Source organism: Enhydra lutris, unplaced genomic scaffold, assembly GCF_002288905.1.
Source record: "Enhydra lutris kenyoni isolate GAN:26980312 unplaced genomic scaffold, ASM228890v2 scaffoldscaffold38, whole genome shotgun sequence".
NCBI classification, from domain to species: domain Eukaryota; kingdom Metazoa; phylum Chordata; class Mammalia; order Carnivora; family Mustelidae; genus Enhydra; species Enhydra lutris.
Window position 1 is genome coordinate 1,126,494 of NW_019154122.1, and position 20,141 is coordinate 1,146,634.

A 20,141-nucleotide genomic window follows, 5' to 3' on the forward strand; every position below is an offset into this window, starting at 1 on the left:
CTACCACTGAGCTATACCCCCAATGACAATATTCTGAATGAAAATTTAGAGCTCCTTGAAAAAGGTAAAAACTCAAAGACTTAATGCACTTACGAGAACAAAAAAATACAAAATACTTTGAGTGTAACTTCTGGAGACCACAGAACCCTAAACAAGAATATATTTTCTGGGGTACCTGGGTGGCTCAGTGGGTTAAAGCCTCTGCCTTCAGCTCAGGTCATGATCCCAGAGTCCTGGGATCAAGCCCCACATCTGGCTCACTGCTCCACGGGGAGCCTGCTTCCTCCTCTCTCTCTCTGCCTGCCTCTCTGCCTACTTGTAATCTCTGTCAAATAAATAAATAAAAATCTAAAATATATATATACATATATTTTCTTACATAGAATTGTGAGATTTTGTCAAAGACAATACAGCAAAAATGGAACGATGTGGTTACCAGGGTTACGAAAATTCCTAAGGTGTGTGCCCTTTGGTGAATGTGTGTTATACTTCAACAAAAAGTTTATTTTTAAAATAAAATAACTTAATTTCACAAAACAGAGAAGTAAAATCAAAACGCTTCAGGATTTTCAAAACTGCCACCAATTTTGTAAGACTCGGAATTATTGTTCTCCAAACAGCTGCGGCAGACCTGTGAGCGAACACCAGCATTCCCAGTTGAAGAGACTGGGGGAAACACTGCATGGTGACACACAAGATAACTTCGAGTGCTAAATGGAAAACTCTCAAGAATTTTTAAAACGTAAAAGGGGCCATTATGTATTGTCTCTCAGAAAAAGCATTAATTTAACCTTGCATGTTAATTTAACCCATTTTAAATCTTAACTGAGGTAGGTGGTAAAATGATTTATAATCCCTTATTAGATCTATTTTTTTATTGCAAAAGTGACACGGAGTCCAGGTTAAACACTGCATACAACAACAGAAAAGTAAAAATACAGAATAAAAATGTCAGTAATTCTTAATCCTCTCAACCAGACAGAAGCACTTTGGTATGCTTCTGTCCTGCACGTGTCTTCTTTCTCTTTCTTCATACATGTCAATATTTTTTTATATTGATGAGACAGTACCATATATGCAGTCTGCATCTCGCCTGCACCTTTCCACATCATCAGAAATTGATCTGTTCTGTTTTTTGTTTTGTTTTGTTTTCTTAAGTAGGTTCCATGCCCAATGTGGGGCTTGAACTCAGGACTCAGATCAAGAGCCGCTTGCTCTACTACTGACTGAGCCAACAAGGCGTCCCCCAGAAAATTTTCATAAGCGATTTAATTGCTGCATAATATTCCACTGTATGGATGCACTATACAATCCTATTTTCTAAGATATATTCAATTTTTGCATATGCTCAACAGAAAAATGTACGCAAGTTTTTTTTTTTTTTTTTTTAAGATTTTATGTATTTGAGAGAGAGAGGGAGAGAGAGAGCACAAAAGGGGCGAGGGGCAGAGGGAGAAGCCAGCTCCCTGATGAGCAGAGGGCCTGATGTGGGACTTGATCCTGGGACTCCAGGATCATGACCTGAGCCGAAGGCAGTTGCTTAACCAACTGAGCCACCCAGGTGCCCAAATGTATGCAAGTTTTAAAAGAGAATTATGTGAATTAGGAACTTGAACTGAACCAAGCCAAAGTGCCAGGGACATTTATTAGACCAATAACTACTACTTGTCTTAATGGTATACTTAACCCTTTGGTGCTGAAGGTCAATACTTCCTAGATAAAATGTGGCTATATAATTTATTGGTGTGAAGCACCAAGAAGTACTGATTAAATGGTGTTAGAGGTTAATGCAAAATCTTCAAATGTATTCATGTGATTTTATTAAAGTGTCAATAGCTGTAATCTGAATGAGAAGCGAGTGGTCAGGAAGAAAATGAGGCAGACGTGTAACAGTTTATAACCCTTAGAACCTATTTCTGTAAATAAAAAAGGAAGGAGGAAAGCAAATGCATCCACAAGCTGAGACCATTTTTATCAGACCTGAATCCTACTCTCTTCCCTACACAAAAGATTAAGATATAAAAGGGAACTTTACTCCAAAAGAAGTGTAATCTCATCCCCCAAAAAAGAAAAGGAAAGAAAAGAAATTGGGCCAGAGAGATCTTAACAAACTTTGGTAAGGCCCAGGCAGGAAGTCAATGCACTTCCTGCTTGCCCAACTCCCGTGGCCCCAGTTTGCACCTTCGCCAAATTTGCCCAATGCTGTTACCGCTTGGGATGCAGGCAGGCCCCTGGCAAAGCTGGAGTCCAAGTGCCTAACAAACATGCCCACTGGTGCCCAATTAGACAACCCAAGGTTCTAACCAACCCAAAATGTTACCTATTAGGTCCAGACACCTTTCCAAGCCACTTTTATTAATAATTTTAAAAGACAGCACCCAGGGGCACCTGGGTGGCTCAGTGGGTTAAAGCCTCTGCCTTTGGTTCGGGTCATGATCTCAGGGTCCTGGGATGGAGCCCCGCATCGGGCTCTCTGCTCAGCAGGGAGCCTGCTTCCTCCTCTCTCTCTGCCTGCCTCTCTGCCTACTTATGATCTCTGTCTGTCAAATAAATAAATAAAATCTAAAAAAAAAAAAAGACAGCACCCAACTTGTAACCTGTGAAGTGACCTCTGACCCCCAGACTGCCTCACTCACAGCAGGAGGTGGGCTAGCGGAGCAGCCCTTATTCAGGGTGGCGCTCCTATGGGCAGGCAGCCTTCAAAGCCCTCTTACCTGCTCCAAACCCGAACTCTAGTCCCTCAACCCACTCAAAGAGGGTAAGCTGTCATATGACTGCCTGATAATTATTTTACATTTACATTAAATTTACATCACTTTACATTTTAATAAGGGGTGATCTCCTAGCTGACCAGAAGAATGAGGCTCAAACAGTAGCCTTCCAGGCGGGCTAAGGAGGAAAAATATCCTTGAGTATCTTGAAGTACATACGCCTGTAGTAAAACAAAGTACAGTATTCAAGCGTCAGCTTTTAGTTGAAAGGGGTATTGTTTTAAGTATCTGAAAAGGTAGGGAGATATTTGTGTCTAAATGTCTGTAATCCTTATCTTCTGTGAATTACTGGAATTACAGCCCACGGTACTGTGACTTCACTGAAGGTGTAAAAGTCTCCAATGGGTATTGCCAATAACTTCAGGGTTTTAGAAATCCTGAGGCTTTATGAGCTCAGAGAACTATAAGGCTTTGGGGGCAGTAAATTTCCCTAGGAAGTAAGTCCTGCAGAAAAGGAGAGCTTTTTTTCAGCCAGGACTCCACCTAGGGATGACTAGGTTCCCCAGATCCGCAATGAGTCACACTCTATACCCACTCCAGAAAACCACCGAAGTGTATGTCTCTAGGGCTGCTGGTCTGACCCCATCAGAAAGGCAAGGAGGGGGGCGCCTGGGTGGCTCAGTGGGTTAAGCCGCTGCCTTCGGCTCAGGTCATGATCCCAGGTCCTGGGTTCAAGCCCCACATCGGGCTTTCTGCTCGGCGGGGAGCCTGTTTCCTCCTCTCTGCCTGCCTCTCTGCCTACTTGTGATTTCTCTCTGTCAAATAAATAAATAAAATCTTTAAAAAAAAAAAAAAAAAAAAAGAAAGGCAAGGAGGCTCGGCTCTGCTGGTTATCTCTGAACCCTAAAGAGCTAGTGACAGAGAGGCTAGGGCTCTGTAAGACAACACAGAACTGGAAGTAACAAGCGTCAGCAAGGATGTGGAGAACAGGGAACGCATAGGCACCATGGCTGGGAGCGTGAACTGGTGCAGCCGCTCTGGAAAACAGGATGGAGGCTCCTCAAAACACTAACCACAGAAGTACCATAGGATCCAGTAATTCCACTTCGAGTATTTATCCGAACAAAACGAAAACACTAATTTGAAAAGATATATGCACCCTATGTTTACTGCAGTGCTATTTACAATAGCCAAGATATGGAAGCAACCTAAACGTCTACCGAGAGATAAAACTTAAAGGTATAGGGTGTATATATACACAATGGAACACCGACTGGCCATTTAAAAAAAAAAAAGAATGAAATCTTGCCATTCGCAACAACATGGATAGACCCAGAAGGTATTACGCTAAGTGAAATAAGCCAGACAAAGACAAATACTATATTATTGCACTTATATGTGGAATCTAAAAAAAACAAATGAACAAACAAAACAGAGAGAAACAGACTCTTAATATAGAGAACAAACTGATGGTTGCCAAAGGGGAGAGGGAGGGTGAAACAGGTGAAGGGGATTAAGAGGTATACGCTTCCAGTCATAAAATAAGTAAGTCCCAGGGATAAAAAGTATAGCATAAGGGATAGAGTCAATAGTATCACAATACGATTACCACAGTGAGCATTTCATAATGTATGTAATTGTTGAATTACTATGTAGTACATAGTGATTCAGCTCTACTTCAATTAAAAAAAAAAATACAACCTGGGACACCTGGGTGGTTCAGTTGGTTAAGCGTCTGCCTTTGGCTCAGGTCAAGATGCCAGGGTCCTGGGATCGAGTCCTACATCGGGTTCTCTGCTCAGTGATGAGTCTGCTTCTCCCTCTTACTCTTCCTCTGTTCTCTCTCTCTCTCTCTCTCTCTCAAATAAGTAAATAAATAAAATCTTGAAAAAAAAATACAACTTACAACCCTGCTTGCTCTATAAGAAAAGGGGCTTCAGAGATCATCTCCAAATTATACAGCCAAATGACTGAAAGATGGATGCTTCTAACAAACCCGTCGCACCAGCCAAAATTACCTACTCCTTGTTTCCAGACATCTTCTGCCTTTAATTAGACCACCCTGTGGGGGAAGAATGGCCTCCAATTTTCGAATTGCACTCTTCAAGGCCCAGTTAAAACAGAAAAACAAAAACTAAACAAACTCTCCACCATCAGGTGCTGATCTCCAGGGCTCAAAGTTTTTTCTCCCTCTGAAATCTGAAAGCCCTTACTATTGGTGCTTCTTGTTTGGCACTAAACCACTGCCCTGGGCGGTTTTTAAATTTGTTTTGGTTTTTAATCTTTTCCTGAGTATGTATCTTATTTCTATAAACACTATACATTCTTTGAAGCCAGGGACTGACTGTGCTACAAAATTAGAAGCTGGGACTGTACTTCTGAAGTTTCTTCCAATCCTTATAGGCCTCTGTCTCTAACCCTCACTCTTTGTCCATCTCCCCAGTGCTAAGAACAGGGTCAGGTCTACCTAGAGCAGACCACCAGATTCTTAGTTTAATAGTGGCTACAGGAGACAGGGGCAAATGGATGTCTGCTTATCAAGAAGGCAGGTGAACATGAAAAGAATGAATGAAGAGCAACTGCTTCATCTTGGTAAGGCCCTAATTCCATTAGGAGATCCCCTGGTATACATTAATCATACAAGACAAGACTTGTTTAGGACCACACAGTTGTCTATGCAGAACACTGAGCTCATGCATTAAAGCTCTGTCCCCAGAAGAAATACTATTTACCCTCTCCACCAACTCCCTCCCCTCCCCTTTCCAGGGCATTCTCACTGGCAGGAAGGGCAGCATGGGACATGAACATAAAAACCCAAATGCATTTCATCTCCAATAAGGCATACACTAACCTAAAGCTATTCCAGCATGTCCTACAGACCACATCTTTGGAAACAGTGAAACGAAGCTGCCTCAGGTCTCACTGTGGTCACTACAATTGCTTACTAGGCACAAATATCAAAAAATAAGCAAAAGCTTGATGATTACTAAGTAAAACCATATGACAAAGTACTTTATGTCAGACACAAATGGTAAACACATTCATTTTCATCAAGAATGCAACAAGAGGAAAGGAATCCTAGAGGCATTCACATAACTGGTCATATAGGGAAATAGGGAAACTGACATCTTCAAATCCTTCAAAAATAAAGCTATGAGTGCTATGACTAGTATTTTTAATAAGGTCCTTAAAGGATGTGGTCAGATTTGATCATTTGTATCAAAAGTCTTTAAAATGTTTATATCTGTTGATGCAGTGTCCCACTCCCTGACACTCATTAGGGACCTGGAGACACACACAAAGACTTATGTAACAGTGTGCTTGTTGCTGCATTATTTCTAGTAAGAAAGAAATCAGGGACACTTAAATATTCAACAGAAGACTGGCTAATTGTATATTCGTGTGTCTGACTGACAGACAACCATTAAGAAACCAATAAGGAAGAATATTTGATGACATAGAATGCTCATGATATAGTCAGTGAAAAAGACAAGTTACAAAACATTATACATATGGATAAAAAAATGTGGTGTGCATATATATATATATATATATATATATATATAATGGAATACTACACAGCCATCAAAAAATGAAATCTTGCCATTTGCAACGACATGGAAGGAACTAGAGGGTATTACACTGAGCAAAATAAGTCAATCAGAGAAAGACAATTATCATATGATCTCTCTGATATGAGGAATTTGAGAGGCAGGGCAGGGGGTCGTGGGGGGAAGGGAAGGGAAAAAAATGAAACGAGATAGGACCAGGGAGGGAGACAAACTGTAAGAGACTCTTAATCTTAGGAAACGAACAGGGTTGCTGGGAGGTGGGGGAGGAAGGATAGGCTGGTTGGGTGATGTACATTGGGAAGGGTATGTACTATGGTGAGTGGTGTGAACTGTGTAAGACTAATGATTCACAGACCTGTACCTCTAAAGCAAATAATGTATGTTAATAAATTTAAAATAAATAAAATAAATAAAACATTATACATAGTATGAGCTCCATTTGTAAAAAGAATGTGCAAGAGAAAAAAGACTGGCAGGATATATAATAAGATAGTGACTATCTCTTCTTGATCTTCAAAATTGGATATAATCCTTCTCCTAATACCCTCCATGTTAGGAGAAGGAAAGGAAAAGTGAATGGGGGTAAATCAGAGGGGGAGACAAACCATGAGAGACTGTGGACTCTGAGAAACAAAGTGAGGGTTATGGAGGGGAGGAGGGGGCTGGGGGTTGGGTGAGCCTAGTGGTGGGTATTAAGGAGGGCACGTATTTCATGGAGCACTGGGTGTGGCGCATAAACAATGAATCTTGGAACAATGAAAAGAATAAAATTAAGATGTTAAAAAATTGGATATAATCAACATATAGAACTTTTTTAAACCTTTTATTATTTTATAATTGGGAGAAAAGTTATTTTAAAAGACGAGGCTATAATGACATATCACCTCCTACCTGTCAGAATGCTAAAATCAATAATACAAGAAACAACCGGGAGTTGGCAAGGAGGTAGAGAAAGGAGAACCCTTTTGCACTGTTGGTGGGAAGACAAACTGGTGTAGCCACTCTGGAGTACAGTATGGAGGTTCTCAAAAGTTAAATTTGGAACTACCCTATGACCCAGCAACTGCACTACTAGGTATTCACCCAAAGAACAAAAAAATACTAATTCAAAGGGATACACGCATCCTGATGTTTACAGCAGCATCATCTACAATAGCCAAATTATGGAAACACCCCATGTGTCCACTGATTGACGAATGGATTGATGAATGTGATTATAATATCCCCAATGGAATATTACTCAGCCACAAAAAGAATGAAATCTTGCGGGGCGCCTGGGTGGCTCAGTGGGTTAAGCCTCTGCCTTCAGCTCAGGTCATGATCTCAGGGTCCTGGGATCGAGCCCCGCATTGGGCTCTCTGTTCGGCGGTGAGCCTGCTTCCCCCTCTGTCTGCCTGCCTCTCTGCCTACTTGTGATCTCTCTCTCTGTCAAATGAATAAAAATAAAATCTTAAAAAAAAAAAAAAAAGAATGAAATCTTGCCATTTGCAACCACATGGATGGAGTCAGAAAATACTATGCTAAGCAAAATAAATCAGAGGACATATACCAAATGATTTCACTCATATGTGAAATTTAAGAAACAACACAAATGAGCAAAGTTGGGGGATGAGAAAGGGACAAACCAAGAATCAGACTCTTAACTAAAGAGAACTGCTGGTTACCAGGGGGAAGGGGGTTGGGGGGATGGGCTGAATAGGTGATGGGGACAAGGAGTGCACTAGTCATGATGAGTACCGGGTCCTGCATGGATGTGTTTAATCGCTTTGCCGTACACCTGAAACTAATACTACACTGTATGTTAACTAACTGGAATTTAAATAAAAACTTTCAAAAAAAAAAAAAAAAACCAAAAGAGAAGGCTGTTAATCTGCTTTCTATGGCTTTTCAATGTTCACTGTTACTCTTGGATTTGTTCATGTCATTGGTTAGTTTCAGAATAACCTGAAAGCTTTAGGGAAAGTCCAACTCTTTTACTTTATAAACTTTTTAGGTCACTCCAGAAAAGGGGGAATTTAACCTTCTGGAATAGAGAATGTCTCACTTCCTGAATCTATATCAACTACTTCCTATTCATCAGTTCCTATCAAAATAATAGTTTTTCGGGACCTGGGTGGCTCAGTGGGTTAAGCCTCTGCCTTCAGCTCGGGTCATGGTCCCAGGGTTCTGGGATCGAGCCCCACATCGGGCTCTCTGCTCAGCAGCGAGCCTGCTTCCCCCTCTTTCTCTGCCTGCCTCTCTGCCTACTTGTGATCGCTGTCAAATAAATAAACAAAATCTTTAAAAAAAAAAAAAAAAACAATAGTTTTTCTAAATCTAGACTCCAGAGCTACCATTTATTGCCCTGGTTCGGCTCCCTCTGCAAAGGGGAGAGCAGGCATCGTTCTGACATCAGGCTTCATGACATATACACATCATAAGGGATGGTGCTGGGAGGTCAGATTCTAACCAGCTGGCCTGTGAAGTCGGAATAACCAGCATCTAGGTCCCGAACTTTGGTGTATTTTATGCTCCAAGAACACAGCAGAGGAACATCTTGGTGTGGAAGAAGTCACCAGTCCTAGGCACAGGAGGGCTAAGCAGCTCTCCATACTGTATGGCTTGAGGAATACCAGACACCCAAACCACCCTTCTCATCACACGGCTTGCTGTCCTTTCTCCTTCTATGTGCTCTGAAAGCCTCACAGTCAGGTGTGAGCATTCAACTAGATAGGGAGTGGTTTCTGACCGGGGTAGGGGACATCATCCACAGGTGCATGTTTTCCAGGAATGCCACGAACTGAAGGAAAGGAGAAGGCAAAAAGGTCCCATTAATAATACACAGCAGATTAGTTCATGGGATTTACCAGATATTTCCTAATAGAAATAGTCCTATTAGAAATAGTCCTAATAGAAAAGTCCTTCCTCTAGGAGTCAAGTTTTGATTGGTGGGGCCGGGGGTAAGAGGGAACAAAATACAAGAATAACAGGAAGGGTCAGGTGCAGAGCTTCCAAAACTGGTCAGTCAGTCTGGCCCAGAAACATGTTTTGTTTGACCCTCCTCGACTTTATAACTGGGAGATATGACATAGATACCTATCTTTGGCATCTCTTCAAAATCTCAGAAGATTTAGCACCACTAGGCCAGCCATTCCCCATGGTGATGACTGGCTGTCCCACTGGAAGGGTATGTGCTCCCAGACTCCCAGGGGCCACGTGCAGAAGTGACTGGAAATGATGGCACCCCTGGCCTGCCCCCCCTCGTGCCTGTGCCCTGTCCTGCTCCTGCAGGAGTCAGTCTCTAACACCAGCTCTAGGGTGGGGGTTTGAGAGGAGGGAGTAATAAGGGCAACAGTCTTTTCCAGTTCATTATTCTGTGTTTCTTTGTCCAACCTGTTAACAATGCTCTACCCAGAGAGGCGATATGTACCTTAGGAGACAGAAGAGCTGTCATTCTTCCCATAAAAGAGAAACTAAAACTTGTTCTAGTCCTGAGAGTCCTGGTTGGCTAGGAAAAAGGTCTCAGAGATTTGCAAAGACTGAATGCCCACGCTAGCTGTCAAAGGATCAAAACGGCTAGTTTCTAAATGATAGCGTGAGTAACATTTAAAGAATATAGTTCCTTTTCCTCAGAGCACATCCCCTTCAGGGAATCCACCCCTAATCCCCTTAGCTGGAAATCTCAATTCATCATGTGCCAGCAGGGGCACTGACTCAGAATCTGACACAGAGTTTTACAGTAGTTCCTTCTGAATTCTAGGGAGGAAACTTTCCAACTGCCTAACTAGAAATCCCTGTTTTGTTAGAATAAACGCTCAGTACTCAACATAAAAGTGTTTCTAATGTGGACTCCCTGACCCAAATAATTTGTATACTTTATAATTTATTTATCCATACAATATAATTATCTTCTTTGATCACCTGGATATGAAGATATTAGGTAAACCACTGCCTTAAATTCATTGATACCTTGTTTCTCAAAAACTGGTTTTCAAGTCACAAACTTGACCCCAAGTCAACATGGTTTTCAAGTCACAACCTAGCCTGGTTTAAGTATAAAATTATCATGCTTCTATTACCACATTTATATCTCAGAATATTATAGTTTTAAATCACTGTAATGGTTAATATAAACTCAGACTATATTATGAATTAACATAAACAAAGCCAACCAAGTAAAACCTAGAGGTTCCGTAAATACTGGGAGCATGGCAGAAATGGTGATAAATCATGCCTGCTTGGAGGCAATGCTACACAAACATGAATCAAAAACATTTTTCCACAGAGACAGAAAACAAAGACGCTAAACTTACTAAATAGAACGATGGCTCTACCACTTCATTTTTCCACTTAATAACTTCCAGATAATTTGACAGCAGCTATTTCCAACATGTTTAATTTAGTTAGAACCTCTCACTGTCCGGTTTTCACAATCTGCACTCTAAAATTTCAGCTCAGAGTAAGACCACTCCATGTCAGTTTCTCCATGCACCTGCAGCAGTCCCCGAGGCAGCCCCGGCAGCCAGCACTCCCTGGGGAAGCGGCCAGGGTAAACCCCCAAAGCCCAATCCCTGGCCCCCAAGATCAGATTTTCTAGCGCAAACTATTCCTGACACAAGCAAAGTGTATTCAAAGGCAAAAGAGAACAACCAAATGCACCATTCTCCCTCTCGCACCAGAAATGATACATAAGCAGTCAACACCCTTTCTAACCTGGGGACTGCCTTGGAGCAGAACTGTGGGATCTGAGCTCCCTCTCCAACTACCAGGGGGACAAGGAGAATGGCCAGGGCTGTGGGGTGGGGAGAGAGGGGGCGAGACTCACCAGGAGAGATGAGTAAGACAAGCAAACTGAGATGTCCTCCAAATTCTTGGCCGAGGTGTGTGTTGTGCTAAGACTCCCTGGCCTCGAAGCACAACCAACCCAATGCCAGAGCAAATGGCTTTTTTCTGAGAGCAGTTCCTTGGAGGAGTTTTCTCTCTTTGTCCCTTGTAAGTTCCAGACATTCTTGGACCTTCTGCACAGCCTTAGAAAACGGTACTGGGTGCCTGGGTGGCTCAGTCGGGTAAGAGTCTGACTCTTGATTTTGGCTCAGATCATGATCTCAGAGCCTGTGTAGGGCTCTGTGGTCAGTGGGGAGCCTGCTTGAGATTCCCGCTCTCACTCTCCTTCTGCCCTCCCAACATCCCGCCATAATAAAACACTCAAAAATAATAAAAATAAGTTTTTAAAAAAGAGAAGAGTATTGATAGAGTACTAAATTTCAAAACTTCCTAGGAAATACCAGGGAAAGGGGCTTAGAGTAGAAAGCATTCTATTTTTTAGAAATAAGACTGTTTACAACCTAGTCCAGAGCAACAAATACTGGGACACTGGATGTTTGTGCTTGACCTGGTCTGATGGAACATTTAGCTTTTCTCACGTCAAAAGCCTCTCTGAGCTGCACGGCAACTCCACTTTGAACCACACTGCACCGTACTTACTGACGCTCATCGTTTTCTCCCCCTCTTTCTAATATCTTCCCTGAACAAAGCTAATACTCACTCAACAAGTATTTATTGACTATCTGCTCTGTCTACCATGGTAGATAAGAGAAAAGGAGGTCCCTGACCTCACTGAGCTTACACTCTATTATGGATATAACAAGTCTGTGTAAAAATTCACACTACATAGAAATGGACCATATAGGAAGTAAATATCCCCTATCATCAACTACAACTGACCATCTGGTACACACTATTTCAAATAATTTTCTGTGTACCTGAGAACTACGTCCACCCGTATTTTTTAATATATAATGTTTTGCTACTTCCTCCCCTTTAATAATCAATCTTGGAGTCTTTCCATTATCTTCTTTTAAGATGGGTTTCCGTCTTTCAAGAGAATCCCTTGTACACTTTCCCCTTCACACCACTGTGATTCCCCACTTAGGACTCTTCAGGGCTTGGGGGAGGGCTGGAATAGTCCATAAAAATGCCATCTCCCGGGGTGCCTGGGTGGCTCAGTGGGTTAAGCCTCTGCCTTCGGCTTGGGTCATGGTCCTGGGGTCCTGGGATGGAGCCCCGCACTGGGCTCTCTGCTCAGCAGGGAGCCTGCTTCCCTTCCTCTCTCTCTGCCTGCCTCTGCCTACTTGTGATCTCTCTCTGTCAAATAAATAAATAAAAATCTTTATAAAAAAAAAAAATGCCATCTCCCCTGGGGCACCTGTCTCATGGACTGCTCGTAGGCTCTACCTCCTGAACTGACTGCTCTGTCTGTTTCTTCCCCATAGTCAGGTCAGCCTGTATTCTCGCTTTGTGCCAACAATCTTGGGTTCCATGTACTGAATCTCTTCCGCCCCTTCTGCTTCAGCTTGGCACCAGCAAGTTCCTTGCCCTTCTTTGCCTCTGGAGCTAGGAGCCAGCCCTGCTTACTCCTAACCCTGAGATGGGCAAGTACCTGCATAGCTTCCTGCAAGGGACAGGAAAGATGGACAGTTGTAAGAACTGATGTCTTTTTGTTCTTCTGGTGTATAACATCTGCGCCTAATTTTCCTTATTGCTTTGAAAAGCTTTTCTAAGACGAAAAAAATAAGAGTTTCTTGGATTCTCTCTTTACATGGGTCTTTTTTAGTTATTTACACCAAGTCCTACTAAATACATGGACTTTATATTACATATCAGTATCCAAAAATATGGCCCTTTCTTTTCAAAGGATATATAATTTTTAGTTGTGATGGACATCTTGAAATGTGGGGAAATGAAAAATAAGAAGTACTGTACATTGTCTCTTATTGTCAGTGCACCTGGGTGGCTCAGTTGGTTAAGCCTCTGCCTTGGGCTCAGGTTGTGATACCAGAATCCTGGGATCGAGTCTCGAGTTGAGCTCCCTGCTTGCTGGGGAGTCTGCCTCTCACTCTGCCCCTCTCCGCCCGCTCCTGCTCTCTCTATCTCTCAAACAAATAAAATCTTAAAAAAAACCAAAAAACTGTTTTCTGTTGTTTTTCCCCAAAGAGCAAGACCACGCCCCAGAGATTTATATAAGTCAGAGGCTATACAACAATCTCAAATGATAGTATTTGGAAGAGAAGATTAAATTCAGAAATACAAAAGATTGTGAACTGCTAGTCAAACCACACTTGGGCAGTCTGTGCCACCAGCAAGTCCAGTCAAAGGGGAAAACTGGCTTTTTTAGCTTTGGCTATTTTCCTCTCCTTTTTTAAGCTAAACCTAAAAATCATAAATGCAAACAGAAGGTTTATTTGGGCTAGAAAGGGGAATGAAGAGCATTGACATTGTGCTCACCCACCAGCTTAAACTAGACAGGAGCCACAAACACATGACAGCCTGCTAAAACACAATACTAATCAATATACTCATTGATGGCCTAGAACATTATATAGCCCATTTAACAAAATATGTTGTCATCAATCTATATGCTCCAAAAAGATTTCTCTAAGATGCAGATATGATAATATAAGTTAGTCCCTGGGCATGAATGTTCAACGCTCCTCAGGGTAAGTGTTTCTGTATCCCTCTGAGGCAGGGCCACCACTGGCTAAAAGATTATCTAAAAAATCCTGATAAACATTTTCTCCTCTATCGCCCTATTTCAAGTCTCCAAATAAGCAGAATAAAACAACAAACTAAGGTATAAATGACTATGTTTTGGTGTGCTTAAAATAACCAAATACAGGGGCGCCTGGGTGGCTCAGTGGGTTGAAGCCTCTGCCTTTGGCTCGAGTCATGGTCCTGGGATCCTGAGATCGAGCCCCATATCGGGCTCTCTGCCCGGCAGGGAGCCTTGCTTCCCTTCCTCTCTCTCTGCCTGCCTCTCTGCCTACTTGTGATCTCTGTCAAATAAATAAATAAATAAATAATCTTAAAAAAAAAAAAAACCAAATACATTTAGAGGAAAGAAAGAGTGAGTACTCAATATAGTATAGCTTTCCCCAGATTTCCATGTTTCCCTGAAGAGAGGGCTCTCCCCAGCTCTCTTGCTTCAGACTTTCTCCAGAACTTACTGTCATGGCAATGTCCAAACCCCAGGATCCCAGGCCTTCCAAGCTGTCACTGGTGGCCTCTCCTCAGGGGAAGCTGATGGTTCCATCCCTGGTCTCAAATCTTCCAGTTCAGGGCTCTCAGGTCTGCAGGTGACAAGTTAGCCTACTCCAGAATTATCCCTCCCGAATGGGCAAATTCCATGCTGGGTGGGCCCCCGCTGTCTGAACCAGAGTAACTCCCAAGCTAGCCCTAATCAGAACTGAGTTCTCAGAGACTCTGTAAGCATTCAAGGGTATGAGTGGATGGCCCCTTTATGTTCTGAGATTAAGTACGCCCTTGTGTCTTTGGGTAAGAGCGAGAATTTTAAAAACACTTAGAACAGCATCTCTCTATAAAAAAGGAAATGAATGAATTCTGAATAATTCATGAATTAATAATATATGAATTCTGAAGTTCTAAGCATTTCTTCTATAGATCTTAGCCATGAGAGCTTAAAATCTAGGTCTGGTGCCAATCCTTGAGCCAGCTTTAGTTGTATGTACACTTAAAACAAACAAAAACACAAAAACAAAAATATAAAGCAGAAAAATAAAGCAGGTTGATAAACCTCTTTAAAGCAGCATGATTAGAACAAAGGAGGCAGAAGTCAAGAAGAAACTCCAGTCTGGTCCCAGCACTCCGACCACAGCTTGGTCCCCTGGACTAGCCATTTAAACTTCCAGGGCTCATTAACTTCATTGAAACAAAGACAGGACGCTGGTCTAGATGCCTCTGATAACTCTTCCAGCTCCAAAAAAAATAATCACCATTCTAAATTCCACTCAGTTTTGTTAAATGCATCTCCGCTAGGCAAACTGTGGATCACTTTTCCTTTGTGAATCTTCATACCAGATACTATTCAACTATATTAAAGTCAGAGGTGATCTCTTATTAAGAACAAGCACTAAGGGGCGCCTGAGTGGCTCAGTGGGTTAAAGCCTCTGCCTTCGGCTGAGGTCATGGTCCCAGTGTCCTGGGATCGAGCCCCACATCGGGCTCTCTGCCCAGCAGGGAACCTGCCTCCTCCTCTCTCTCTCTGCCTGCCTCTCTGCCTACTTGTGATCTCTGTCTGTCAAATAAATAAATAAAATATTAAAAAAAAAAAAAAAAAAGAAAAAAACAAGCACTAAAAATAAAAAAGATGAATCTTCTGTCTTGGGGACCAAAAAAAAAAAAGGGGGGGGAGACTAGAAAAGAACCAAAAAGAGACTTTTGTTTCAACATTTCTACAGAATATGGATCACTTTACAACTTGTAGTCAGTTTTAAATTCTCTTCCTTGACCAGGAAAGTAAAACAAGTAACAGTCAGCAAGAAGAATCCCTCCAAGGGGCACTGGGTGGCTCAGTGGGTTAAAGCCTCTGCCTTCGGCTCAGGTCATGATCTAGGGTCCTGGGATCGAGCCCTGTATCAGGCTCTCCATTCAGCAGGAAGCCTGCTTCCCCCTCTCTCTCTGCCTACTTGTGATGTCTGTCTGTCAAATAAATAAATAAAATCTTAAAAAAAAAAAAAAAAAAAAGAATCCCTCCAGTCTCGGGCTGTATTTGAGAGGGAGCTTAATGCCAAGTGCACACAAAACTGTCATCTCTTTTGCTTGCGGGCCCTGAAACTGCAGGAAAGTGGCTCAAGTGACACCCTGACCCAGCCCATCTTCAAGTGACTGCTAAAGGATCTCACAGACCTGCCATGGACTATTCCACATCAAGGGAAAAGAGGGTGATACTAAGCTGGCAAAATGAGCTTGATATAATTTTTTTTAAAGATTTTATTTATTTCTGGGATGCCTGGGTGGCTCAGTTGGTTAAGCGTCTGCCTTCGGCTCAGGTCATGGTCCTGGGGTCCTGGTATCGAGTCCTGCATCGGGCTCCTTGCTCCATGCGGAGCCTGTTTCTCCCTCTGCCTGCTGCTCTCCCTGCTACTTGTACTCTCTCTCTCTCTGACAAATGAATAAATTAAAATCTTTAAAAAGAAAAAAGATTTTATTTCTTTGAGAGAGAGCGTGCGAGCAGGGAGGGGCTGGGGAAGGGAGAAAAGAATTTGAAGCAGACGCCACCATGAGCACGGAGCCTTACTCGCTGCAAATTCGGACCTGATCCAAAACCAAGAGTCAGATGCTTAACCAACTGTGCCATCCAGGCACCCCTCAAATATAATTTCAGTGAAAAAAGTTGGATACAAAAACTATACAAATGCTATGGCCGCAGCTATATAAGTGTAGTTGATGAAAAGAACATACAGTGATTCGTGTCATGTGGTGGGACCATTCCCCCTTTTCCCTGCCTAAATTTTATTTTCTTTCTTTTTTTTTTTTTTTAAAGATTTTATTTGTTTACTCGACAGAGAGAGATCACAAGTAGGCAGAGAGGCAGGCAGAGAGAGAGAGAGAGGGAAGCAGGCTCCCTGATGAGCAGAGAGCCCGATGTAGGACTCGATCCCAGGACCCTGAGATCAAGACCTGAGCCGAAGGCAGAGGCTTAAACCACTGAGCCACCCAGGCGCCCATCTGCCTAAATTTTCTGTAATTTTTTTGATATTTACAATGTTTTAAAATTGACCACTGAAGAGAAAAATGTAAACAAATCTCATTCTAATTTACATTATTCCCAGCACTTAGTAAAATAAGTGAACTTCTTCATTGCTTTTTCTGTTTTTATCTAGAATTTTTCTCAGGTCAGAATTAAAAATATTTTGGCTACCTACATTACACATCTGTTTCTAAACATCTTGGGTAAAGAGCTCAAAAATCAAGCTGGCAGAAATCAGGTCATCTTGTAAGATGTATTTTTCAAACATAAAGGGGACTTTGGACTGGCTTTCACAGGTTCCCAATCTCTTCCTGGGTAGGATCCTAAAGGAAACACTTACTCCCAATGTCCCACCTTCCCCCACCATCCCTAAACTTAGCGGGCTATCAGCATCCTTTTTCCATGCAGGGCTAGACAGTGACTATCTTCACCTTTATAGCCCATACCGTCTCTGTGGCTGCTACTCAACAACCACCGTAACACAAAAGCAGCCACAGATGTGGTGCGCCTGGTGGGGGGGTAAGCCTCCACCTCTTGGTTTCAGCTCAGGTCATGCTCTCAGCATCAGGAGATCCAGCCCCACTTCGGGCTCGTAGCTCAGTGGGGAGTCGGCTTGACATTCTCTCTCTCCCTCTCCCATGGCACCTCCCCACCCTGCCCTGCACGCATGTGTTTTCTCTCTTTCAAATAAATAAATAGATCTTAAAAAAAAAAAAAAAAAGGCTGCCACAGACGCTACATAAATGAATGAGCGTGGTTGTATTCCAGTAAAACTATTTTTTACAAAAACAGGCAGTGAGCCAGATTTGGCCTGTGAGCAGTAGCTTGCCAGCCTGTGGTCTACACACCCTGGAGAGCATGGATGGGGCTCAGAGGGATGGAGAAAAGACCTGAATGTCTACTTGCTCCTCTTAAGGAATGGCTGTCAAACCTTTTTACAGCCACACTGATCTAAAAGAATTCTCTTTGAAAGTGTTACTGATGAATTTTTCCACCAAAAGTCACAGAATGGGTACCTTGAATGTAGCAGTTCCCAGCCACATTACCCGTAGAATGCTACCTACAGAATGTTTTGCAATTAATTTACTATTAATAATACAGGACTGGTTTTTCAAATGATTTTTTAAAAAAACATTTATAAAACAAGAAGCAGGAGATCAGTCTTCTCCCAATAGCCAGCCTGGCCAGCACACAATCCTGGGCGTGTCTGCGGTAGCGAAGGGCTCACGGCTCACGTACACACTGTATGTTTGCATCAGGAGCCTTCCGGGGTGCTGCATCCAGCCCCTCTCCATCTTAAAATAACAACCCCTTTCTCTAGCTAACAACTCAACCTGTCAGGTTTGGATCAGTTATAGTCTTACTAATATCCATCAAAGCACGCATGAAGTCAAACAGGAGGAAATGGGAGATAGCCAAGAAGGGCAAGAGGAACTGATAAGGCCTCCTACAACCACGCTGAATAATTTGCTCACATACTCTTCTTTTTATAAACATGCACTGTCGTTCATCTTAGAAAAACTGGAAAATGCATGAAAGTAAAAAGAAAAATTAAAGCCCCAATACTATCATGAGGCAATAACTATTGTTATCATTTTAGTTCCATTCCCTCCAAGTTATTTTTCTGTGTCTATGAGGGGAAAAAAAAGATGTTTTTGATAAAATTGCTTTCTACTTTCTTCATTATTACGTCATGAGCCCTTCCCTGTATTGTTCAATATGGCTCAAAAATGTGATTTGGTAATGTCTATATTAAAAGTCCATCAAATGGTTGGACCATATTTTATTTAAAATTTTCCCCTATTGTCAGATATTTATATCATCTCTTTATTTTTTTGAATATGTTAGAAATTGAATATAATCCTATGCAAGCCATAAAACTATTTAAATATAATACTTTCTATTTATGTATTTGACAGCAGGTATTCCCAAAACAGAGTAATTTCTGGGGTCCTCCAATCAAGGCACATCAGAGTGCACGTTAGTGACCACAAGAAGAGGCCTACAACCCAGAATGAGCATGGGGGCACTTGACCCGTGCATGGGAAAACTGGCCATCTGAGTCCTTGAACTTCTTTACTAAAGGCAGATCGGGCAGAGTCAACCAATGTTGCAACTGTGGCCCACGTGAGATGCTGTCACAAGACTGAGCCTTGTCTGCCCTCTCTGTAAAACCCAGCAGAGGAAAACTGTTTTGCCTTGACTGCTATTATTAAAACTGTGTAGGAGAAAGGATGTTAAAAAGTTTGGGGCACATGTTTTGTTTATAGTATATAGTAAATTTGTGGGATATTTCCTTTGAAATAGAAGGTCAACTAATTGGTCTTTTTCCCATGGATGCCTGGAGAGGGTCCGCTGCTGAGTGTTTTCTCTGCAGGCCATCATGCGCAGAATGTCGTAACGAACACATGTGGATGTTGGCCTGGCAGCGTCAACTGCATGGGACGCTTCTGCAAGTGGCCGGGGGCCCAGAAACCTCCAGAGCCTTTAGCGGTAGAACCCAAATATATTTCCCTTAATCTAGCCGCCAGTCAGAAAATTAAGACAAATTAATAATCTAGCTCATATAATTTATAATGCTGGAAACCTTGCCTCCTAGGATAAATTGTCTGCTCTTAATTAAGCCAAAGGAAAAGGGATAGAAGATAACTTAGCAGAGGGAGGGAGTTATAATTGTCCTCTTGAATTACACATAAAAAAAGCTCCAGTTCAGATCCCAGTCTCCAGATTGAAAGATACGAAGTAAAAGGAACATATGTGTATTTTAGAAAACATAAAAAACAGAGAAAAATTAAGGCTGGGCCAGTCAAGGTAATACAACAATGTTATTCTTTTACTTAAAGAGGGAAAGGAACACATCTGATTAAAATTTAAGTCTAATGTTGTATTTACCTACTGGATTTTTAGAAATTACTTTTCAAACCTAATTTTCCCAATTACCTGGAGGATAATCCACAGTTTAAGTGGAGTTAACAAAAAACAAGCACAAGGTGGTAAGGACAACTTTCTCGACACCCCCCCCACCCCACCTTCTGTACCTTTCTGACAAAGAGCCGTGCATGCACGGGACATGGACTCTTCACTGTGTGTCTGTGCCACAGGAACTTTGGATATGCAAACAGAAAAGGACCAGGACTACAGGTATGTCTCTCAACACCACAGGAGGAATCAAGTTACATGTAAATTGGTCCAACATGCAATGAAATCACTGTCACCTCTTACTTCCAACATTGGAAAGAGCTGGAGTCAATGCCTCAGGACAGTGGCACTAGGGGACCAACAAAGCCATGTGAAATGAACATGAAACGAACACTAAAAAGTCAAATCCCACAG

The 20,141-nt window shown here is 42.1% G+C and overlaps 1 protein-coding gene across 2 annotated transcripts in view; it reads right to left on the minus strand.

The window, feature by feature from the left end:
* The window catches only part of LOC111154705 (transmembrane protein 57), a 63,556-nt gene that overhangs the window by 16,282 nt on the left and 27,133 nt on the right, over positions 1-20,141 (minus strand). The gene's annotated exons all lie outside the window — the stretch shown is intronic.